This window comes from Bubalus kerabau, chromosome 2, assembly GCF_029407905.1.
Source record: "Bubalus kerabau isolate K-KA32 ecotype Philippines breed swamp buffalo chromosome 2, PCC_UOA_SB_1v2, whole genome shotgun sequence".
Lineage (NCBI taxonomy): Eukaryota > Metazoa > Chordata > Mammalia > Artiodactyla > Bovidae > Bubalus > Bubalus kerabau.
The window spans coordinates 125,141,995-125,154,366 of NC_073625.1; the positions used below are offsets into that span (position 1 = coordinate 125,141,995).

Sequence of the window (12,372 nt, forward strand, 5' to 3'; positions counted from 1 at the left end):
ATTATGACAGTGGACTTGGTAATGACTTTTAAAAATATATACTGAAATATCAGAGCTAAGAGAAAATAAACTGAACAATGTGATCTCAAATAAACTGCCCAAAGACTTGATCACCATAAAGTACAATACTAGAAAAAGAGAGGGAAAGGGCTAAACAGAGGGAACAAAAGTAAAAACGAGAAGCATTGAGAGGAATAAACATATACCCCTGGCACAATCAAAGAAATACTAAGTTTAGGATCAAAGATTCCTGTTAACAGTGATTTACTAAAGATAACACAAAAGCAGCCTTCTCCGCCCTTATGTCTTCTATTTCTGTTGCATTCATTTGTTCAATTCAAAAATACTTGCTGAATATCCTAAAAAGGACCCAAGAGCACAAAGATTAAGAGACCTTTTGCTTAACTGTGAGATGTCTTGGTTAGTCTGGGAATAAGTAAAGGCTGGAAATTCAAACATTCATCCTGAGGCACTGATCTATTAGGGATCTGTAAACATGCCAGTAACAATGTTTTAATTTTGCTCTTCCCTACTATGATTAGATTTGTTAATACAAGAAATGAATAACTACACCCTATTTTGGTTGTTCATTAATTTCCAAATAAATTCCAATATGTATAAGAAAAAACAATATAAGTGTATTATTCTAGTGTCATTTACTCACACCAAGCCATTCGAGAGATATACATGGCAGGGGTGCAGGTGCTGCTAACTGCTTTCTCATACACACTCCCCTTCTTCATTACTCAAAAGATTTCAGTTTTATTAAGAGCAGCAATATGCTCACACTTCCCTAGATTACTTTGCATGCAGGAGTTGCCATATGATGCAGCTCAGGCCAATGAGATGTATGCAAAGCATTTCTGGAAAAACTACAGCTCTCCTGACATAGCATCATCCCTTCCTAGTGTTCCCCTTTCCTCCTTCCCTCCTGGGATGTGGCTGTGGGGCTGGACATGGTACAGCTATCCTATTCTCGCCATAATATCCAAGTAGATCTATTTAGATATATGGCTTTTTGAGGATAGCTTTACGGTGATCTCAGCCAGAGATAAACATTAAAACAATCCCAGGGATATGTGATTAACATATAGTGGTTCTTAGCTGGAGAGGGAATCACCTAGTGACCAGGGAGAGATTAGAAATGTGTGGCAATGCCTTTTATTGTTACAGTGATTAGGGGATGCTATTTTCATTGAGCAGGTAGAAGGTGAAAACACATCAGTGTTAAACCAAAGAGGACAACAGTGCCCCTGTCGACAGATACTAAGAAACTCTTGCGTGTGTATGCCCAGCATCATATATGAAACAAGTCGCCAGTCCAGGTTCGATGCACAATACTGGATGCTTGGGGCTGGTGCACTGGGACGACCCAGAGGGATCTTATGGGGAGGAAGGAGGGAGAAGGGTTCAGGATGGGGAACACATGTATACCTGTGGCAGATTCACTTTGATATATGGCAAAACCAATACATTATTGTTAAGTTAAAAATAAATAAATAAATAAAATGGAAAAAAAAATAAATAAAAAATAAAATAAAAAACTCTTGAGTCACATTTCTTCCAGCAACCTGATTGTGATGTCCCTAGCTATCAACCGTGGAGGGTCACTGGTCCTTTCGAGGATCTGTCTTCTACAACACTCTCTTCTATTCACAATCAACTGCTCCCCTGCACGTTGGTCCTCTTGAATGTACAGGAAGACAGTTCTGACTCTGCTAGCCCCAGATTATCATTTCGTCCCTAATGGCTTCTCTATACCCCAATAGACCTATATACACAGGACATTTATAAATCAGTTCCTTGGAAGGGGCTGGTTTCTGTGTGGTATCATTTTTATTGGGTTCTGACTGTGACAGCTATCTTTTCCTATCATTAGTGATTTGTCTCAGTTGTAGTTTCCCAGAGATTTTGTAATTTTAGATTTACTTTTCTGTTAAGTTATAAGAAACTGTTGAATAAAGTTATCTTTTTTCCCCCTTTTTAGATAGCCTCTCAAAGGGCCAACTTGCCATTTCCTTTTGTAATTTAAGTGACGTCAAAGTTCTTGTCTTGGTGGAGTAGCATTTCCCTCTCTAGGAAGGTGGTCCCAATAGTACCCAATAGAAGATGTTATTTCCACATTAAGCAATTTGTTAAAATACATTTCATGAAAATCAGGCCTCCCTGGTGGCTCAGAGGTTAAAGCGTCTGCCTGCAATGCGGGAGACCCGGGTTCAATCCCTGGGTCGGGAAGATCCCCTGGAGAAGGAAATGGCAACCCACTCCAGTATTCTTGCCTGGAGAATCCCATGGACAGAGGAGCCTGGTAGGGTACAGTCCACGGGGTGGCAAAGAGTCGGACATGACTGAGCGACTTCACTTTCACTTTTTTTCATGAAAAAACTCCAAAATAAAAACTCAGTAAGATCCTGATATTCTGAAGAAGAGAGTACAGAAGATTCAGTTTGAACCTAAAAACATATAAAGTTAGATTTTTTTAGTCAACCATGTCAATCTTAAAAAAAAGTCTGCATGAATGGAATTGAATATAAGGAGGAATAAAGCTTTTCTTTTCTTTGATGACTCAAGATCAGCAGAAACCCAGAGTTCCTATTTTAAACACTTTACAAACCCAAGTATAAATGGAGACATTGACAGAGCAACTGGGTTAATGGCAGGCATACTCTACACCGCAGCTGGAAAGGAGTCTGCCCCCAGACAGACACTTAACAGTCACATACTTTGCAGATGAAAACCAGTCATATTTATAAAGTAAACAACAAAGAATTAATCCTAATCCTTAGAAGCAACTTTTTTCAACCAATTTCTCTTTTTCTTTCTTGGTGAACATGCACACATGTGCACACACATACACTGCTTAAAGATTCCTAAAGTCTTTGAAGGAAGGCATCAGGGCGCAATTTCAGGAGCCATTGCCTTCTTCTAGGCAACAGCTCACTAGACGAGAAGGATTCTCAAAACTATATTATAAATTCTGCTGTGTATGTGCCGGCATGTTTCTGAGTGTTTTCTATCTCATAGTTACGTGTGTGAAAATAGCACATTTAGCTATAATTTTTTTTTCATTTGCAATTTAAAATTCTTTACCTCATTGGAGGTGGAAGGGGGTAAAGAACAGGAATCATTTTAAAGCATATTTATTTATATTCTTCATGGTAAAAGAGAGCTATGGCAACACTTTCCTGGCCCACATATTCAATTAAATACATAGCGAATCTTTTCTACTTACTGGATTAGACATTTCCAAATATTTATTTTTGGGCATTTCATTTCTTTTTCTTTTTTTGCAGGAATTCTTGAAGTTTTATCATGATTTAACATTTTAATTTTGAAAATCATGCACATTTTAAAGATGACACACACACACATATACACATACATATATATTTTTTCCCTGAGACTCGAATGTCTGTAGCAGTCTTTTAATATGGTTATTTGTCCATCAATCATTTTCTAGGCTTCTTCAACATGGAAAGCTTGACAAGGTTAATGGAAGAAGAGTAGTATTCCAGGATGAAGAGGGCATGTCTACCTGCTCCCCAGGAGTTTGCAGTCTTGAGGAAGGACTGATAAATAATCAATAACTGTCGAATGGATGTCTCCACTACCAGAAAGAACTGGCTGTGGCCAAGAGACAAGAACAGACAAGGGGCTATAAGTGCACATCTTGTGCCCACTTTGGGAGCAAGCCCTCAACTTCCTTTATGCCCAAGGTGGAATAACAACTAACATTCCTCTACCCCTTTCACCCATGACCCACCCATTCCCTAAACACACCCCCGCATGTGTACATGTGCACACATGCTTCTAATCTAATCTACTACCATGTCTTCTACATAGTTCAGTTCAGTTCAGTTCAGTTGCTCAGTCATGTCTGACTCTTTGCGACCCCATGCATTGCAGCACGCCAGGCCTCCCTGTCCATCACCAACCCTGGGAGTTCATTCAACTCACGTCCATCGTATCGGTAATGCCATCTAGCCATCTCATCCTCTGTCATCCCCTTCTCCTCCTGCCCTCAATCCCTCCCAGAATCAGGGTCTTTTCCAATGAGTCAACTCTTCGCATGCGGTGGCCAAAGTACTGGAGTTTCAGCTTTAGCATCAGTCCTTCCAAAGAACACCCAGGACTGATCTCCTTTAGCATAGACTGGTTGGATCTCCTTGCAGTCCAAGGGACTCTCAAGAGTCTTCTCCAACACCACAGTTCAAAAGCATCAATTCTTTGGCACTCAGCTTTCTTCACAGTCCAACTCTCAGATCCATACATGACCACTGGAAAAACCATAGCCTGGACTAGACACACCTTTGTTGGCAAAGTAATGTCTCTGCTTTTCAATATGCTATCTAGGTTGGTCATAACTTTCCTTCCAAGGAGTAAGCGTCTTTTAATTTCATGGCTGCAATCATCATCCGCAGTGATCTTGTAGCCCAGAAAAATAAAGTCTGACACTGTTTCCACTGTTTCCCCATCTATTTGCCATGAAGTGATGGGACTGGATGCCATGATCTTCGTTTTCTGAATGTTGAGCTTTAAGCCAACTCTTTCACTCTCCTCTTTCACTTTCATCAAGAGGCTTTTTAGTTCCTCTTCACTTTCTGCCATAAGGATGGTGTCATCTACATATCTGAGGTTATTGATATTTCTCCCAGCAATCTTGATTCCAGCTTGTGCTTCTTCCAGCCCAGTGTTTCTCATGATGTACTCTGCATAGAAGTTAAATAAGCAGGGTGACAATATACAGCCTTGATGGACTCCTTTTCCTATTTGGAACCAGTCTGTTGTTCCATGTCCAGTTCGAACTGTTGCTTCCTGACCTGCATATAGGTTTCTCAAGAGGCAGGTCAGGTGGTCTGGTATTCCCATCTCTTTCAGAATTTTCCACAGTTTATTGTGATCCACACATTCAAGGCTTTGGCATAGTCAATAAAGCAGAAATAGATGTTTTTCTGGAACTCTCTTGCTTTTTCAATGATCCATCAGATGTTGGCAATTTGATCTCTGGTTCCTCTGCCTTTTCTAAAACCAGCTTGAACATCTGGAAGTTCATGGTCCACGTATTGCTGAAGCCTGGCTTTGAGAATTTTGAGTATTACTTTACTAGTGTGTGAGATGAGTGCAATTGTGCGGTAGTTTCAGCATGCTTTGACATTGCCTTCTTTGGGATCGGAATGAAAACTGACCTGTTCCAGTCCTGTGGCCACTGCTGAGTTTTCCAAATTGCTGGCATATTGAGTGCAGCACTTTCACAGCATTATCTTTCAGGATTTGAAATAGCTCAACTGGAATTCCATCACCTCCACTAGCTTTGTTCGTAGTGATGCTCTCTAAAGGCCCACTTGACTTCACATTCCAGGATATCTGGCTCTAGGTGAATGATCACACCATTGTGATTATCTTGGTCATGAAGATCTTTTTTGTACAGTTCTTCTATGTATTCTTGCCACCTCTTCTTAATATCTTCTGCTTCTGTTAGGTCCATACCATTTCTGTCCTTTATGGAGCCCATCTTTGCATGAAATGTTCCCTTGGTATCTCTAATTTTCTAGAAGAGATCTCTAGTCTTTCCCATTCTGTTGTTTTCCTCTATTTCTTTGTATTGATCGCTGAGGAAGGCTTTCTTATCTCTTATTGCTATTTTTTGGAACTCTGCATTCAGATGCTTATATCTTTCCTTTTCTCCTTTGCTTTTTGCTTCTCTTCTTTTCACAGCTATTTGTAAGGCCTCTCCAGAAAGCTATTTTGCTTTTTTGCATTTCTTTTCCATGGGGATGGTCTTGCTCCCTGTCTCCTGTACAATATCACGAACCTCCATCCATAGTTCATCAGGCACTCTTATCTATCAGATCTAGTCCCTTAAATCTATTTCTCACTTCCACTGTATAATCATAAGGGATTTAATTTAGGTCATACCTGAATGGTCCAGTGGTTTTCCCTACTTTCTTCAATTTAAGTCTGAATTTGGCAATAAGGAGTTCATGATCTGAGCCATAGTCAGCTCCAGGTCTTGTTTTTGCTGACTGTATAGAGCTTCTCCAACTTTGGCTGCAAAGAATAAAATCAATCTGATTTTGGTGTTGACCATCTGGTGATGTCCATGTGTAGAGTCTTCTCCTGTGTTGATGGAAGAGGGTGTTTGCTATGACCTATGTATTCTCTTGGCAAAATTCTCTTAGCCTTTGCCCTGCTTCATTCCGTTTTCCAAGGCCAAATTTCCTGTTACTCCAGGTGTTTCTTGACTTCCTACTTTTGCATTCTAGTCCCCTATAATGAAAAGGACATCTTTTTTGGGTGTTACTTCTAAAAGATCTTGTAGGTCTTCATAGAATCATTCAACTTCAGCTTCTTCAGCATTACTGGTTGGGGCATAAACTTGGATGACTGTGATATTGAATGGTTTGCCTTGGAAACGAACAGAGATCATTTTGCCATTTTTGAGATTGCATCCAAGTACTGCATTTTGGACTCTTTTGTTGACCATGATGGCTACTCCATTTCTTCTAAGGGATTCCTGCTCATGGTAGTAGATACAATGGTCATCTGAGTTAAATTCACCCATTCCAGTCCATTTTAGTTCACTGATTCCTAGAATGTCAACGTTCACTCTTGCCATCTCCTGTTTGACCACTTCCAATTTGCCTTGATTTATGGACCTAATATTCCAGGTTTCTATGCAATATTGCTCTTTACAGCATCGGACCTTGCTTCTATCACCAGTCACATCCACAGCTGGGTAGTCTTTTTGCTTTGGCTCCCTCCCTTCATTCTTTCTGGAGTTATTTCTCCACTGATCTCCAGTAGCATATTGGGCACCTACCGACCTGGGGAGTTCCTCTTTCAGTATCCTATGATTTTGACTTTTCATACTGCTCATGGGGTTCTCAAGGCAAGATTACTGAAGTGGTTTGCCATTCCCTTCTCCAGTGGACCACATTCTGTCAGACCTCTCCACCATGACCCGCCTGTCTTGGGTGGCCCCACATGGCATTGTTTAGTTTCACTGAGTTAGACAACGCTGTGGTCCGTGTGATTAGATTGACCAGTTTTCTGTGATTATGGTTTCAGTGTGTCTGCCCTCTGATGCCCTCTTGCAACACCTACCGTCTTCCTTGGGTTTCTCTTACCTTGGACATGGGGTATCTCTTCACGGCTGCTCCAGCAAAGTGCAGCACTGCTCCTTACCTTGGATGAGGGGTATGTCTTCTACATAAGCCCTTAATATCTCTGGCATCCCTGTACTTTACCCTAGTCTCACTTTCTCTCTCCGAGTTCTGGCTTTCATTATCACTTTTCAGAGCTCTTTATAGTCATGATCTAACGTTATTTCTCTCCCATATCTCCTCAATACTGTCACAGTGATATTACCTCTAATGTGAATATTTGATCCTGACTCATTTGCAAATGACTCTGCCTTGTGTTGAACTTTTTATTCTCTCTACCTTTTTAAATACCCTTTATAAGGACTCTACAATCTAGCCCTTGTCTTCCTGTCCAGCCACCTCCCTATTTCCACCATCACTCACAGTATACATCCAATATTAGGCTTATGTAGAGATAAGAATACAACATACACTCATGTGTCTACTCATATCTGTTAGCCAGGACCTCCTTCTACCATCTATGACTTGTTCTTTATAACTCTCCACTATGTTTCTCCTTTGTTGCTCAGACACAGCCATCTTCTGTTTGGCAGTTGCTACTAATTCTTCAGGAGAAGGCAATGGCATTCCACTCCAGTGATGCCTCTTCTGTAATGTCTTTCCAGAAGTCTAGAGACCTTCATTCAACAGTTACTATGTATTCACCCCTGTACCATATTATAAACTGCTGGGGAACAGGGAGACATCCTAAAATACTATCTTCTTCCCAATAGCTCACAGAGATTAACATGTTGATGATATTCACAAAATGTTTAATAGAAAAATGAAAATCACCTAGAAGGATTTCTACAGTACTTTAGTCATAGCCACAATGGGCTTTGTATAGACCTCCATTAAAGCAATTACCTTACAGTGTTTTAATAACTAACTTGCTTTTTTCTAAGTTGGGAAGAAGTCAAACTGCAAGCTGAAAGTGAAAGTGTTAGTCACTCAGTAGTGTCCAACTTTTTGTGACCCCATAAACAATAGCCTGCCAGGCTTCTCTGTACATGGGATTCTCCAGGTAAGAATACTGGAGTGGCTTGCCATTCTCTTCTTCAGGGGATCTTCCTGACCCAAGGATTGAACCCGGGTCTCTCACATTCAGGCAGATTCTTTACCATCTGAGCCACCAGGGAAAATCAAATTATCATGGTCATAGGTAGAAATTTGTCTTCTGTAATAGAAAGGGCAGTCAAGAACCACCATGTCTATTCAACAGTGGTAGCAAGGACCCAGCCTCTTTATAGCTTTCTGCCAGAAGTACTTTTCCAATATTTTTATAAAAGTGCTACTAACAACTTGAGTCAACATGTTGCCCAATGGCCCCTGAATACTGATCCTTTTTATCTGACACAGGACCTCTTCTCCTCTCTCTATTAAATCTCTCCAGAACTATGCCCACAACTTGAAATACCTTCTCTGTATGAACACTCTCCTGAATTTCTATCTGCAGAACCCATCTATACTTGAAATACCAGGTCCAAATATTCAACTGTCTATTTCATGCATTTACTTGGATGTCTCAGACACTCTTCAGCCTCAAGATGTTAAAAACTGTTTCAGCATCTTCCTTGAATCTGCTTTTCATGCCTTTCATTTGGTTTTCTTGTCCATTCTGGTGTTTTTCTAATGAGAACACTAGAAGTCATTCTTGACCCTCTCCCTCACATCCCATTCAAGCATCAAATCCTGGTGATCCTATTCCCTAAAGAGGCAACATCTGCATTACACCATTTCCTCTATTGTAAGCCAACTCCAAGACACTACACCACCTCTCACAAGGACTTATCCAACGGCACTCACTCTGGTCTCCCAGTGTCTATGCTTGTTCCCCTTTAATGAATCCTTCATTCTGTAGGAAGAGTTAAATAAGAATGGTGGGATGTGCATGCTCAGTTATGTTCGTGTGACTTTATGGACTATGGCCCACCATAGTGCTGGAATGTGCTGGAATTTTCCAGGCAAGAATACTGGAGTGGGTTGCCATTTCCTACTCCAGAGGATCTTCCTGACTCAGGGATGAGACTCTCATTTCTGGCATCTCCTTCATTGGCAGGCAGATTCTTAACCACTAGCGTCACCTGTAAGAGGGTAGGGTGGTTTGGTGGTTTAGTCGCTAAGTCGTGTCCGACTGATTGCAACCCCATGGACTATAGCCTGCCAGGCTCCTCTGTCCATAGGATTCTCCAGGCAAGAACACCGGAATGGATTGAAATTTCCTTCTCCAGGGGATCTTTCCAACCAGAAATCAAACCCGGGTCTCCTTAATTGCAGGCAGATTCTTTACCAATTGAGCTATGAGAGAAGCCTGTAAGAGGGTATAGGAAGAGTGATTTCTTTCAAATGCATATCTATCTAATCACATTACTTTCCTGTTGAAAAGTATTCAGTGCTTTAGTGGAGTGATTTGGACCCAGTCTATCTCTTCTGCCTCTCCTTGAGAGGTCAATGTCATGTCACTCTCTGACACTGACTTCCTTTCATAGTTGATGTGCCAGACTGTCTGCCATCTCATGGATTATATCTCTGTGCTTCCCCACCTCTCTCTGGATTCTATATTGAGCTAATTTCTAAGAACCCTTGAAGTCTCAGCCTGAGTGTCAGTTCCCTCAGTGAACCATTGCCCAAATCCTCTGGCACAATGGGCACTCTCTCTCTCCTTTTCTGCACATATCACGCTTGTGTATGTCTCTTTTCATAGGGTTAGAGACAGTCCCCTTTTTACTGCTGCTTTCCACTGTCTTTTTCATATCATAGCACATAATAGGCATTTAACAAATATTTGAATAAATGAATAATGGTCTCCCAAGAAAAATGCATTTCTCTTGTCAGATTGCAAAAAAAAAAAAAAAAAAGCAAAATATAAGGTATCTCATTTCTTTTATTACTTGACAATCAAGGAAGTCTCATATGTTTAATGCATGCTTAATTACAGTAACCTCATTAGTTTCTTCCTCCCTCTAAATAATTTAAGGACTTTACTATTGGAATTTATTAATTACTACTATCTTTCAAAGAAGCATCTGAAGTGCTTATTTTCATTTTAATGGTCAGATTATATATGTAAGTTTTACTTGATACTCACTCAAATCCCCTACAGAAAGAGTCAAGTGGCAAATTTTAAATAATTGTACCATGAAAAGAAAGAAACTAAAACATTTAAAAATAATCTTTAACACATATTGAAAGGAAACATATTTTGAATTAACTATCAAATAACTATAATATCCCAATCCCATAAAATCTAAATAATCCAAAGTATCTATTCAACAAAAATTTACTGAAATTCTGCTATGTTAGGCACTGAGCTAGTTGCTAAAGCCACAAGAAGACAAAGGGAATCAAAGTTGCTGCACTAAATAATTCTTCCTTCAAATTTTTTACAAAAATGTTTGTAGTGAGCAAAAATGACTTCTATTTGGAATGAAAACTTTCTAAGGTAACAGAAAGGGAAAATATATAAAAGCTAAAGTCTGACATATACACAGCAACATAAAACTCAAATCCCCTTCCTTAAATTTGGTTCTAGATATTATAAACACATGAAAATATGCTTAAGATGTTAAATGAAAATGTAAATGTTAAATGAAAAACACAGAATGTGAAATCAATCATATGTACAATACAACTGAGGCTACACAGAATGGTATTTCCATATGGGCAAGGACCAGAACAACTATGGAAAGAGTGATGGTTATTTGTTAGAAGATAGGGTTACAAATATTTCAGCTTCAATTTTCTTTTCGTGACAGTTGTGTAAAGTTATTTGAACAAAACCTAATGGCCATTTGTCACTTGGAGCTATGTATTTCGTCCGCATATCTTTGTGGCAGGAAAAACAAACTAAAATACCAACTGGTATTTTTTAAAAGATATAATAATAGTAAACACTTATAAAGCATTTACTTTGCGTAAACATTTTGTATCCAATGCAGTTCATACTTACTCCTCGCAGGTACCCTTGAGACAGAATCTATTACTTATCCTTAGTTTCCAGATGAAGATACTGAAGCATATGTATCTTTAACATGTATTTATGCAAGGTTAATGGCTAGCAAATGGCAGACCTAGGATTCAACCCAGGCAGCCTAGTTCTGTTCTGTAGTTTGAAGTTTTAAAAACCATTCTACCTCTCTTCCCCAATGACTCATGGGGTAAAGATTCCACCTGCCATGCAGAAGACATAGGCGATGTGGATTTGATCCCTGGGTCAGGAAGATCCCCTGCAGAAGGAAACGGCAACCGACTCTAATATTCTTGCCTGGAAAATCCTATGGAGAAGGCTGGCGGCCTACAGTTCGAAGGGTTGCAAAGGGTTGGACACAACTGAGCAACTAAACACTACTATCATTCTTGGGTAAAGAAAAAGTAAAATAAACCACATATGAGAAATTCACGTAAACAAACATAGAGGCCTTCTCAGTCTATGTGGGTTCAGAAAAATATTCCTGTGTAGAAGAAAACTAATGGAGTAAATGGTGCAACAGACAGCAAGTGATACTTAGCATTGTTATCTGGGAAACAACTGAGGGACATGAACTGTGTAAAATAAGAGTCCGTGGTGCAAGGCAGCTGCTGTGCTGTGCTGTGCTGTGTCAGTTGATTACTGCTGTGTGGAAAATGGATCAGAGATTCCTCTTCTGACTTTAAAGCTATGCTCATTTTTTGGGGGGGCAAACACGAGGAAACCAAATGAAGGATTTTTACAGGCCAATTGTACTGCAGGAGGTGCATTTTCCAACTTCTATTCTCAGTTAAGGATACTGGCAGATAGAAATATTGCCCTAGAGGATGATCAATTAAATTGAAGGGTCCTGCAGTAAAATTCAGGATCAAAAAAATCCCAGCTTTGCCACTATTTAGAGCTGAGTGACACTGGAAAATTCACACTACTTCCCCAGATTGACTCTAGCTGAACAACAAACAAGATCTAGGAATACTGTCATTTTATCCTCCTTTCTAAATAAGTAGTCTATCTTATTCTTCAAATAAAAGTCGTTCTATAACAACCAGCAAAAAAGGAGCTTCACTGCTCAAGACACAGACTTGAGGGGAGTATGCTCATGTCTCTTTTCCTTCTAATACTATCCTTATACAAAAGAAGTCATAAGGACATTGAAAACTGAGTGATACCAAGAGTAAATTCTGAATATTTGCAATGAGTTTTACTGGCCAAAAAGAGCTTGATCTTATCACTAAAATTTCACACCAAGTAGGTACTTAGTAA

The 12,372-nt window shown here is 39.7% G+C and overlaps 1 protein-coding gene across 19 annotated transcripts in view; it reads right to left on the reverse strand.

The window, feature by feature from the left end:
• The window catches only part of LPP (LIM domain containing preferred translocation partner in lipoma), a 757,468-nt gene that overhangs the window by 296,317 nt on the left and 448,779 nt on the right, over positions 1–12,372 (reverse strand). The gene's annotated exons all lie outside the window — the stretch shown is intronic.